Below are 13482 nucleotides of genomic sequence, written 5' to 3'. Positions count from 1 at the left end.
AATTCAAACTAGAGTGCTTTTCAAATAATGTATTTAATTAGTATCTCCATCAGGAGCTTTGGTATCAAATTGCTCTCAAACAAAATATTCAAAATGATTGAGGGCAGCTTTAATCGCAAAACGTAAGCGCCCATAATTCCGTAATATGATTGTACCAAAAAAATGTTAATTGTAATGAGAAATATCCGCCTATTACAATATTTCTCAAACGATTCTTTAACACTTCTCAAGCACCTAATAAGTCAATTATGTCTAAATTTCAAACTAGAGTGTGCAATTATAGGCGCAAATGGCTGATTGCCAGCAGAGAACAGTATATTTCAATAACAAAGGCCTCCAAGCTCTGTTGGAAGTTATAATGAAGCACTGGGTTAACAATTTTGAAGGGCAAGGAAAGGTCAGAAATAAATAGAAAATGTACGAACAAATGCAGTTTGCAAGTTATGCAACCCTGAGAGGAAAGAAGAAAAAAAATTCATGAAGTTCAGAGCATAGAGGAAGTTGTAATTATTAATGTAAATTATTAGCCCAGGAAAATAAGCATCCAAAAATGTTTTTTTTTGGCTGAGAAATGTTCACAAGGATGCAGCAAGATAATTATAGCCTAGAAATATGCTGCTGGCGATATCAGCAGAAACCACTTAACACATGTTTATGATAATCTCTGTATGTTATCATAACACAGGAATTAACCCATTTAAAATAAATGAGTTAATATTTGCCAATGGGCAGATGTTAGTGTTTGTCCATTACTATTAGGAACAGTGATTTTTTTTGGTGTACAAGCTATAATTGCTGGATTGCACAAACATTACTCAACATGTCAACTTGGAGGAATGTAGTGTGAGAAGGAATTTCCACAGTCAACAGCATTTTTCTGTTTCAATTCCAATTGCTCTTCCCTTTAATGACAAACCACCAAATAGCAAATACAATTTACTGGTTGCATACAAATAATAAAGATCTCTCAACAGTATGGAGCTATTGATACATTTCGCAGACAAAGAATGGTTGACTCAGAAGCATTGGAGGTCAGAATGCAAAATTAGCAGTGTGGCCATATCATTCAGATATTCTCTGCGTCCAGGCTTTCATAACATTACTCCCACAATATCATTATAACACTGCATCAATTGTGGTGGATGCTGGGTTTTTGCCACACTTCTGTCCCAGTTACTATGTGGTAGAGCAGGAACAGTTACAAGGAAATCAACACTTCGTGGTTATATGAGATGTCAACCATAGTCCAAATCTTCTGTTTTCCAGATTATCAGAATCCTGTGGTAGAAATTAATCCTGGTGTGTGGATCTACATGGGTTTTGTTCAGGAAGTACAGCCATCTGCTGGACAATTCCCTATTGCCCGTGATGTTCCATGAACATTTCAGAGTCTGAGCTGAAACTGGAGGTTTGGGATAAATCTGGGCACCTTATCTTGATAGTGGGCTAGGAAATGTTAGACTGTTTAAAGCTGGTATTATTCTTGGTTAACCCAATAACCAAGCCCTACAACTTATCCACCTATCCCATGGTCACACCTATCCAATTGCCTACCTCACCTAGCTATCCATTTGCTAACTCACCATTCTGCCATTCACTAATTCATTCATCTGTTTGCTCACCCATTCACTAGCCCCACTCAAAGTCCAGACCTTCAAACTGATTTGAAAACAACAGCTAGCCCAATAAAAAAAAGAGTGTGCTCTCACTTCCACAACTCTACTCTGACCTTATAGAATTCCCTGACAAATAATGCTCTATTTCTATCTCTTCTGGATTGGAAGATGCTGGAAGAAATGGATACTAGTAAGTATCAGATCAGGAAAATTTACATGGACAGTGGGAATGTGTGCTGCTTTGCTGCTAAGCAAAACCTTCAGGTCATAAAAATGATTGAGCACAAGTGCACGATAGGGTAAGTTATATTGAGATGAAAGGTGTTGCAATATGTACAATAATTTTTAATAGTTGTATTGCTTTAAAAAGAAAGGCCGATTTATATGAGATACTGTTGTGGAGGTTTTTTTAAAAAAGATGTCAGCACGTCATTCTAGAATAGTGGCTTACATTCACCATTGCTCCGAAAGTATGTGATTGCAGTCTCCAGTGGTATCAATGGGAAGTTGTCTACATTGTTGCATTTATGGTCAGTAGGGTAACCCTTAAGGCTGTTAGCTTTGTTTTCAGATGACTTCAAAAGAACCAGGGACTGAATTAAAAGGCAACATTTTTGGTTCCATTCTGAAAACACCAGAAATTAGTTCAGAAGCAAGTTTTAGTTTTTTCTCCTAGCAGGAGTTGAGGCAATCCAGTTACCCAAGAAAAAACGCTTAGTTTGTGAAGATTCCAGGCCTGAAAAGTTTCAACTGAAATCTGGAAGCTATAAGAATTAAGAAAGTTTAGGCTGTCAGATTTGTGAAAGGTTTGCAACAACAAACTCCAAAAGGAACAATCTGCAGAGCACAAAAGAGACCCTGGAAGGGGTCAGTTAATTAGAAACCTATAGATTGAGATAAGGGAGTAATTTCTTTGGATTTGAGTGACTGCAATGGGTAGCTTTGGAGAATGTTGAATCTTTGTTTAGAAGTTTGTGTCAAGGTCTTTTCAACTGTAGTATATGTGGTTTAGTTTGGTTTATTTGTTTACTTTCATTTGTGTAATAACATTATGTTCCATTATTAAAGAACATATGTAACTTCATATGAAAGTGCTCTAGGGAATACCCACCATGCTAACTAAAAGTAACAAAAAAACAAATCTATCAAGTCAATTTTCATTCTGGAACCCGACTTCTTGAGTAGAACCATCAGTTGGGATCATAACATTGTTGACATGTCATCCAAACAAAAATGTAGTTTTGCTTCTCATAAGAACTGCTTTCATTATTGGATTGAAAGATGCTTACTCCTCTCTGTACTCTCAGTTGCCACGACATTGATTCTATTGCTGGCTTTTGCTCTGTTGCATTTCACAGGCTACTTTAAAACAATCGCCTCAGATTCCTGCACAATTTTACATGACTTGTGCTTGATGAGTCATCTGGATTACATAATCATTACCATTAAGCCCATGTGCAACATTTTCTTTGAAGGCTGGCTGCTGTACACAGAAGAAAGCAGTGAATGCAGCAGGAACTGCCCGCTCCACTGAGAACAGCTTTGCTGGTTGTATTTGAGAAGGAATCATTCAGGAAAGTGGCTAAACAGAACTTTGGAGACAGGTGAAAAAGCCAACCACAGAACAAACACGGTTACAGCTGACAATGGCTAAATGTAATGCCCACAGAAGTGGCTGAGAAAGCAGTCACAAAAGTTGAGGGTAACCCCAAAGTTCATGAATCCAGGATTCCTGATTCAGCTCGAAGCCCATCAGGTAATTTTTACCACAGATAATGGGAACTGCAGATGCTGGAGAATCCAAGATAGCAAAGTGTGGAGCTGGATGAACACAGCAGGCCAAGCAGCATCTCAGGGGCACAAAAGCTTTTGTGCCCCTGAGATGCTGCTTGGCCTGCTGTGTTCATCCAGCTCCACACTTTGTTATCCAGGTAATTTTTACCATCAGGTGTTAAACTACTTGATAGCAAAGCTCCCACAACCAAGTACTGCCAGCCAATTAGAGGATTGCTAGCTCTAATTGCTTGCCAGGCTCGGCAGTACTTATCCAGTAGTATTTCCAGGAGTGGGACTGGAACAGCAACCCCGGGGGTGGAAGTGGAAGAGGCTGCAGGGATGGCTCAGGGAAGGGATTAGAGCGTGGGAGGGGAGGACAAGGGCTAAAGGAGGGGGAGGAGGGGTGTGGAAGAAGGAAGAGCAGGTGTAGGGATTGGGGAGAGGGGTAAGGTGCGGGGGTTGGTAGGTCATTACTATGGACAGGGCTGTCATTTTAGAGGGGGCAGCCTTTGCTGCCTGGGGATCGGGAAGCCTTTGTGGAAAATGGTGCACCTAGTCAGGAGGACTCCCCTCACCCTGGACTGCAAAGAAGCCATCACTGTTTGCTCGTGGCTTCTCCACACAGTACCTAGTCCAATATTCACTGGCAGGATACCTGTGGAAGCATAGATAGCCTCTTAATTAGCTTCTGGAAGTAATTACAACCAAGACTTGATGAGTGCAATGTTGTACTAGTCTCATTTCTCCATCAGTCACAATTTAAATAAAAGCACTTGTGACAGTTACCAGGGTGACTGATTAAACACCTTATCTCGATTAGGTATTAAACAAATAAAATCGAACAACCAGGTTTCTTTAATAAATGAAATTATTCAAACCAAAGTGTATTCAAGGAAAATGCAATAACTGGTTTGCAAACACAGCTGGTAATATGTAAACAGAAATATTTCATCTTCTAAATAACCCAAGACGTGCACATAACATACACTCCCTCACACACACACACGAGCGCACGCACACAAACACACAACAGGTTTTTTCTTTTCAAACTAATTCTAGATGCAAAATCACTCTCCAAAGTCATTGTTCAAAAAATCTCTGCAGAAGTCCACAGTAAAACAAATAATTATCAACATTTTCTCAGTGGTCTTGATTTGAAAAGTCTTCAATCTCCATTGTGATCTTTTAATTACAATTTTTAAAGAAACCATTGCATGTACTTCCATGAAGCTTGAAATAAATCAAAATTCCATAACCCTTCAAGATGTCTTTCAATAAATATTGAATATGACACAATTTTGGAACTAAGGTCCTCAATTTTCCATTCTTGAGGCTGAACTTCTGGGAATTGGGAAGAAGAAAGACTCTCTATTTTCCATGTTCTGTCCTGATTCTATAGTCCTCCCCACACAACTTCCCAACAGTTCAACGAGAGCTAGGTAAAATTCTGCACACTTACTGCAGTCTTCAACATCCACTTCTCATTTCAGCAAATGCACACAACAAATCTAAGGAACAACGTTGAGAAAGATTTAAGTAACATCTTCCTATGGTAAGGAGGAGAATGCTTGTTTGAAGTTTTTGTCTAGCATTCAGATTATAACACCATGTCACATGGACGGTGCAGCCTTCACAGCACTTTACAGCTGAAGCTCACTCTTCCCACAGGACTAAGCTGTACCTTTTATGCTGGGAGACCCCTTTTGATCAGTCATCGCAACATAGGAGGACAACGTATCAACTCAGGAACAGAAGTAGGCTATTCAGCCCACTGAACCTGCTCCACCATTCAAACAGTCATGGTTGATCACCCACTCCAATACCTTTCTCCCATACTTTCCCCATACGCCTTGACGTTAATGGGATTGGAAATCTGTCAATCTCTAAACATAGGTAATGACTAAGCTTCCTATATCTGGGGTAAGAAATTCCAAAGAATCACAACCCTCCGAGTAAAAGAGGGTTCATCTCAGTTCTATGTGCCTTCCTTTATTTTGAAATTTTTGTGGCTTGATTCTAGACTCCATAGCCAGGTGAAACCTTTTACCCACATCTGCCCTGTCTATCCCTTTGAGCATTTTTTTAAACTTTATTGAATATATTTTCCCAATCACAAGTCCATATTATTCATGTTCCGATTATTAACATTGTAGTACCCATTTTAGCATATTCTCGAAAGCAGATCCTAGCATTGTATTGATGAGAGGTTGACGGGTCTGTAGCTCCCAGCTTTCTCTCATCCTTCCTTCTTATATAGTGGGGCGATATTTGCTACTTACTAAGCAGCAGGAACTTCTCTGGAATCTGGACAGTTTTCAAAGATGATTACCAATGCATCTATGATCTACAAGCTATCTTTTTCAACATTCTGGGATGTAGATTATCAAGTTCCTGGGATTTATTACCTTCAATATGACTGATTTCTCCAACACAACCTTCTTACTGATACTAATTTCCTTTAATTCCTCATTCTACCTATTCCTTTAGATCTCTAATTCTGGGGGGATCCTTGTACCTTCCAGAAAGAAAATGGACACAAAGTAATTATTTAATTTCACTGCCATTTCTCTGGTTCCCATCATAAATTGTCTTGAAACTGCCTATAATTGATGCACAATTTGTCTTCAACACGTACTGCCTCTGTGCTACACGAAGCTTTTAGAATCCCTTTTTGTTAGTACATTCTGTTTTGCCTCTTCTTAATAATTAATTTCTTTGTACTTCTTTATTTTAAAAGTCTCCAAATGTTCTGGTTTATTACTGTTTCAGGCAATTTTACAGAGCTAAGCTGGTTTCTACATTTTTTTAATAGTATCTTTACAGTGTGGAAACAGGCCCTTCAGCCCAATAGGTTCACACTAACCCACCTAAGTTCCACATCCCTGAACACTATGGGCAGTTTAGCATGGCCAATCCACCTAGCCTGCACAGCTTTGGATTGTGGGAGGAAACCCACACAGACACGGGGAGAATGTGTAAACTCCACACAGACAGTCACCTGAGGGTGGAATCAAATTCAGGACCCTGGAGCTGTGAGGCAGCAGTGCTAACCACTGAGCTGATTACTTTGATTGAGATCTTAGTTTCCAAAGTAGAGGAAAAACTGGATTCAAGTTTCAGTTCTGTGAAGATCAGACAGTCATTTTAACATGATGTTGAAAATGACATTTACAGGAAGTCAAAAGTAAAACAAAGAACTGTGGATACTGAAGATCTGAAGCAAAAAATGAAACTGCTGAAGAAAATCAACAGGTCTGACAGTGTCTTAGGAGAGAACGCAGAGTGAATGTGTGGAGTCTGTTTCTGAAGAACAGCCGCTGGAATTGAAATGTTAGGTCTCTTTTCTCTCCTCAGTTTCTGCCAGAGCTGCTGAGTTTCTCCAGCAATTTCTGTTTTTGAGTTACAAGAAGTCATGTGATTTTATATGAAATACTAGAAAGACACCTTAGGGCGATACAGGCAAAAGAGTTTGCTAACTTTGAGTTTTATGGCTACCAGAGAGGTGAAGCAGAGGCAGGCTCATAAGAAAGAGGCCATATCTGCAGAAGTGTTGCTATTAGAAGTTTCCAAGCAGTCAGGCTTGGAGAAAAGTCTTGAGCTACATAGATGTCAGTGAGGAGAAAGCTCCAGAAGCAGGAGACTGCAGGGTATCAGTGAACAGCATACCCCACCTGGGTCTTGGAGACATATATTTAAGGAGTCATGTTAACTAATAATGAACTAAGTTAAAAGTTATTTTTAAGTCTCTTACGCAGACACGTTTAAATGAAGATAATAGCATCCAGTAATTTTCAGCAATTTTCCAAAAACAAACTGATTACAGTCACACCATCTGATAATAAAAGGCTTTAGCATGGAGAACAGGAGTGAGTATTTGATGAAGTTTAAGCACTTGTAAGGTTATAGCTGGAGGTAAATGGGGTGAATCTTTCATGCTGATGTTTGAACAGAGTTTGCTCGATGGGTTCTTTCCTAGTATGATATAGCTAATGCTTTATCATGTAATAAATTTTTGATTTTTTTTTTCTGTTGAATGCACATTGTGAGCTTTTTGTGATTGAACAATTCGGAAAGTAAAACTTATGGTATTTCAAGTCATGTCTATGCTGAAATCTGACAGCTCCAGTATTACTGTCAGCTGGGACATTAATGATACGCCTTTTCTGTTAATCTTATGCAATCCTGAACATCTTTTGTTATCCACTGCTGACTGGCTTTTTTAATTTAGGCTTTTGCACTATGCAGGAATGTATCGTTGCTGTGAACTAGGTAATAACTCTTTAAAGCCCATTCTTTGCTTCTGTACAGTGAGGTAAAGTCACCATACTCTTGCCAACCCATTGAGCTGTTCTCTTATTAGACATTGACAACTGGTGGCGGTTTAACCTGAAGGTCACCATGCCTCAGGTGAGGGGACAGGTTGAGAAGGAGAGTCCTTTGTGGTAACCTTGATGAGTAACAGGGATTGAAGTCATGCTGTTGGCATCACTATGCATTGCAAACCAGCTATCCAGCCAACTGAGCTAAGATAATGTAAAATTCTATCATATAATGGTGACTCATCCCTAAACGTCTCTTTTAACAACAAAAGTATTATTTAACCCTCTTCTTACATAATAGGAGATTTAAAATAGCTGAGTCAGCTTCTCAACTCACTCATCCAAAAAAATCATCCAAAACATACTTCAGAATCTGACCCTCCACAGCATTTGTGTTCATGAGGTTTACCCTGCTCATGTGCAGATCGAATCACATAAGTACTGAATTACTCTTCCTACACAATTCTTTAATCTCTCCATTAATAAACCTAACCCTATCATATGCCCCACATTACCACCACAGTCCAGTGGCCTACAACCTAATTTTATTAATGTTTGTTGCCATTTGCTGTTTCTTAGCTCCTCCCAAATTCCACATTTTGAGAGATTCTCCTGTGGTAATGTATTGATTTCATTCCCTATTCACAATACAATGCACCATCTCTAATCTCTTGTCTGCCCTTTGTAAATGTTGAATATCCTTCAATATTCCATTCCAAGTTTTGTCACCTTGCACCATATTTCTGCAATGGCAGTAGGATCATTCCCATTTTTTGAGCCTCTAAATCATTTATCTTGCTGCAAATGGTGTGTGCATTCAGCGAGCGCCCTTAGCTTTATCTTTTTGTTAATATTCTGTGTTCTAAGCTGAGTTGATGATTGTCTTAATTTCAACTGCCTTCTAAATTCATTTGACAATTTGCTACTTCTTATTATCAGCTATACTTTATTTTAATTTCAGCTACTCTTCCTCCTTACAAGCTAGTTTAAACTCTTCCCAACAACTCTGGCAAATCTCTGTTAGGATATCAGTCCCACTCCCATAAAGTGTTACCTGGGAAGTAATCTTGAGATTATAGTTTGAGGTCCTTTTTTTGCAATAACCTATCCTAACTTCCCAAAATCTGTTTTCAGGGCCTCATACATCTTCCTATCTATGCTGTTAATACCAATTCGGACCATTCACCCTCCCAGATAAGGACATCCTGCAGCCATTCTGTGGCCTCCCTGGCACCAGGGAGGTCACACCATCCTAAAGACATGTTTATTGCTGCAGTAAAGTGCTCCTGATTCCCTGACTGTGGAAATTCTCTATCACCATTGCTCTTCTTCCTCTTCACCTACACAGCTGATCCACAGACTGTGCTCTGCTTGCACTCCCTTGAGGAGCCATCACCCTCACCAGTATCCAAATGGAAAACTGATTAGCACGCCAGACAGACTCAGGAGACCCCTTCAGCATCTGCTTGGTTCTCTTTGACTCCCTGGTGGCCATCCATTTCCTTTCTGTCTGCACACTACTAATCTGTGGAGCGACAAATTCCCAAAGCATGTTGGGCAGACATTTCCCTGCATCACGGATGCACAGCCACCACTTATTTTCTGAAAGTCAGATAGCAAGATTGTGCAGCCAGTGACACTTATGGCGAACACATCCACCCATGAATTTAGACATATCTCAGAATGCAAATTCTACTTGGCCAAGCTGATCTGCAGTACCAAAACTTTAAAAATTATTTCTTGCAATTAGAATAACTCAGCAATTATTCACCTACCTGTCTCTTCACCTGCAGCAAAGTAGAACAAATGACTACAGACTGGAAAATATTGAAGAAGAAAGAAGCATCTTCTTCTGCCCTTCAGCAAACTTCTCATTCACTCAACAAACTATCAGTTTGAGCAGGGCACCTACAGAAGCAATCAGTGCAGACCGAAACCTCAAAAACAACTTATTCAAGTTTCCGAAACTATGTTTCCCTCACTAACTCATTAACTAGCTGCAGCTGCTCTTACAGAGTTGCCTTTTACAGATCTAAGTCTTAATTGCTCTTAAATTAAGAAGTAAGTATTAGTAAATTGCTGAATTAAAAAGCAGGCTTGGTTTTAGTCAGCTAATAACCCTCAAAACTTTCTCACTTTCTAGCTCTCACCACAGGCATCAAATGTTTGAATACCAATCACATCTGTTTTCATTCATTCCATTGGATAGCTTCCAAACCAGGTTTGGGGATTATACTTGGGTTGAGAAAGATTTGTAACTAAAATATTCATTTTTCCTTTCTCTTTACAGTTACTAACAGGCCTGCTGTTTATTTCCAGCATTTTTTAACTTCATTTCAGAAATCCAGCGATTATGATTCTGCTTAATTAAAAATAATTATGCAATTAACATCAATACTAAATGGAGGCAGTGGTGTAATAGCAGAGATAATGGGAACTGCAGATGCTGGAGATTCCAAGATAATAAAATGTGAGGCTGGATGAACACAGCAGGCCAAGCAGCATCTCAGGAGCACAAAAGCTGACGTTTCGGGCCTAGACCCTTCATCAGAGAGGGGGATGGGGGGAGGGAACTGGAATAAATAGGGAGAGAGGGGGAGGCGGACCGAAGATGGAGAGTAAAGAAGATAGGTGGAGAGGGTGTAGGTGGGGAGGTAGGGAGGGGATAGGTCAGTCCAGGGAAGACGGACAGGTCAAGGAGGTGGGATGAGGTTAGTAGGTAGCTGGGGGTGCGGCTTGGGGTGGGAGGAAGGGATGGGTGAGAGGAAGAACCGGTTAGGGAGGCAGAGACAGGTTGGACTGGTTTTGGGATGCAGTGGGTGGGGGGGAAGAGCTGGGCTGGTTGTGTGGTGCAGTGGGGGGAGGGGATGAACTGGGCTGGTTTAGGGATGCAGTAGGGGAAGGGGAGATTTTTAAATAGCAATGGCATTGGACTAATAATGCAGATTGTAGCCTAATGGACTGGGGAATAAGTTTGCAAACTACTAGGGCAGATGGTCAAATCTGAATTCAGTGAAAATCTGGAATAAAAACTAGCCTCATCATTGACAACTGTTGTAAAAATCTACCTACTTCGGTGGTGTACTTTGGGGAAGATAATCTGTCATCTTTACCTGGTCTGTAATTCATGTGAGCCCAGACCCACTGCAATGTGCTGTACTCTTTATACCCTCTAGGTAATTAGGGATGGACAATAAATCCTAGCCTTGCCAGTGATGCCCACACCCCACAAATAAAACAAAAATGTGCACAGTCAGGCAAAATAGGACCGTGAAATTTGAGTATTGCTGAAAAAAGAAACATTTATCAAAGCTTTTTTTGTCCTGCAATCAAAGCAATTTTCAAGAAATCCCAAATGAGAGGGGAACAACTTTTTAATACTGAATGAGAAGAATGAATTCTGATTGGTGGAGGCATTGCCATGCATATGATATGTTAGTTAGGCTGCTAGGCTTTGTTTAAATTTTGAACCAAAATCAAAATTCTGATTGGTCAAGACCTTGTCCTGGGAAATGAATGAGAGAATGGCTGTCACCGACTGTGTTCAGTGGAGCATGTACATATTCTTTCTGCCTGCAAAGAACAGGATCCTGCATATTAACATATACCACTTCCAGTATGCACAAATATGCAGAATTGCAATTATCAGGATTCTTTACCTAATGTTGCTCAATTGTGGAATCACATTTAATGTTGGACACTGTGTTTAGCATTTTGCAAGCATGAGCTAATTGAGTATGGTCAGCATCCTTGGCTGTTGAGAACAGCTAAAGGACATGATATGACGGCTTTGGAACCCATGGCCTACACAACTGGCATCTCACGAACGCTGACATTCATGTACCACGTATGTATAGTTTGAGAGGCAGATATTTTTAAAAATTCATTAACGGGATGAGGGTGTCACTGGTTAGGCAGCATTTAATGTCCTTCCCTGATTGCCCAGAGTGCGGTTCAGAGTCAACCACATTGCTGTGGGTTCGAGTTGCATGTAGACCAGACCAGGTAAAGATGGTAGTTTCCTTCCTTAAAGAACACTAACGAACCAGATGGTTTTTTCTGACAATCGACAGTGGGTTCATGGCCATCATTAGGGTCTTAAGTCCAGATACTTTTGCTGAATTCAAATTCCACCAAATGCCATGGCAGGTTTCGGACCTGGGCCCCCAGAACATTATCTGGGTCTCTGAATTAACACTTCCGCAATAATACCACTAGACCATTACCAGAATATCTTGCCTTGACAATATCCTGCATTACACATCTTGGTAATATCCTGTAAGTAGCAGATATCACTTGTGTTGCTCCTGCATAGCAATAGCGAGAATAGCTAACTTCACCTGTTGCTCAAATTTTGAGTTTCCTTCCCCTTCCACGGTGATCTGAGGCAAACTCGGTACTTTTCAGGGTGAATTTTCTAGACAAAGGGGAGTCCATGAATTTGTGGGATGTACAATGTGAAAGGTTCCCATCAAGATAGCCATTATCTCATATGATGGTAATGATACACCTTATTTCCGCATCAAGCTTGCACACTGAGAATCTCTCAGGCCTGATTTACATAAGTTAAAGCTAAATTTGTAGGAATATAATGTGTATGATGTCCAGTGAGGATAGGTTTACAGTGGACAGGATTCTTTTTTCTTTGCTGAAATTTTCTCACAGGTCCTCCTGAACTGAATAGTTTAGCTAGTTATCAGGGTATTCCTTGAGCAGCAATCACCTCCTAATAAGACATCCACTTCATGATTACTCACATGTAAACTTTAAAAAAAACGCTGCTCTGCGCAATATCATGTTGCATTTTTCCAATTCACTCAGGTTCTTGACTCTGCAGGAATTTTAGCTCCTTTATTGATAAATTGTCTCAATCTGTCCAGGCTGAACATTGAAACCTTGCTATTCATAAAGCTACCTCAGAGAAGGGCACCAGGACTTTCCTCCGAATTAACCAACATTTGCGTTGGAGACGCTTTTGTGAAGATGGTGGAAGGTGGCACGGGTCGGAAAAGGGTAGCTGTGCCACTCTCAGGGGTCAGAGCTGAGCTGCATTCTTGCGGGGCAGGCTAAATGGTATCCATTTTTAATTCTCACAGATGAATGACTATCCCATGCCATTGCTCGTCTGGTGACCAACTGACTATTTTCGGCAGGAAAGAATTTGAGGTTTAAGTAAGCCTTCCACTCGCCCTTAGCAACATCTGTCAGGCAGTAACAAGATAGTATTAGTGATGAGCAGTTTCAACATCATATCTGACAGAATGTCCTGGAGGTTGTGGTGATCAACTGAGAAACCATAGAACAATTCCTTGTCTGATTTTTTAAAAAAATCTTTTTTGAAACACTGAAAATCCTGCTGTCAGAAGATTTAGAGGTTTTCAACATTGATATTAGCTGAAGCCTTTATGAAGTCTGCTTAATCCATTACAAATTAAGGTTTCACCTCTCTAAATTTCTAGCGATATTGCCCTAGCACCAGCTACAACATTTTACGTTGCTTTTCTCTTTGGTGCTTGCTGTATTAGTAGCAACAATTTTGAGCATTGCATGAGTGCCAGTGTTGGAATATTCAGCTTATTTCAATGCATGTCCCAAATTAGAAACTGAAAGGAGTACATTGAATGAGAAATGTCTACCCACAAAATTGATCCGGCAAAGAATTCATTATTCTACTGCTGGTAATGGATTCAAAACCTCTCGTATAAAAGCTTTTTTTTCTACGTGAAATTGCCTGCAGAAAACAACATAGTCACTTACAATAAATAAAGCAA

General features: G+C 40.1%; 1 protein-coding gene across 1 annotated transcript in view; it reads right to left on the bottom strand.

Moving 5' to 3' along the window:
- clvs2 (clavesin 2) overlaps positions 1 to 13482 on the bottom strand; it is a 372699-nt gene that overhangs the window by 16107 nt on the left and 343110 nt on the right. The window lies entirely within an intron of this gene.

The sequence above is a fragment of the Stegostoma tigrinum genome, chromosome 4 (assembly GCF_030684315.1).
Source record: "Stegostoma tigrinum isolate sSteTig4 chromosome 4, sSteTig4.hap1, whole genome shotgun sequence".
In the NCBI taxonomy this organism is placed as follows: Eukaryota; Metazoa; Chordata; class Chondrichthyes; order Orectolobiformes; family Stegostomatidae; genus Stegostoma; species Stegostoma tigrinum.
Note: the sequence above shows the minus strand (reverse complement) of the source record. Positions and strands in the feature narration are given on the sequence as shown.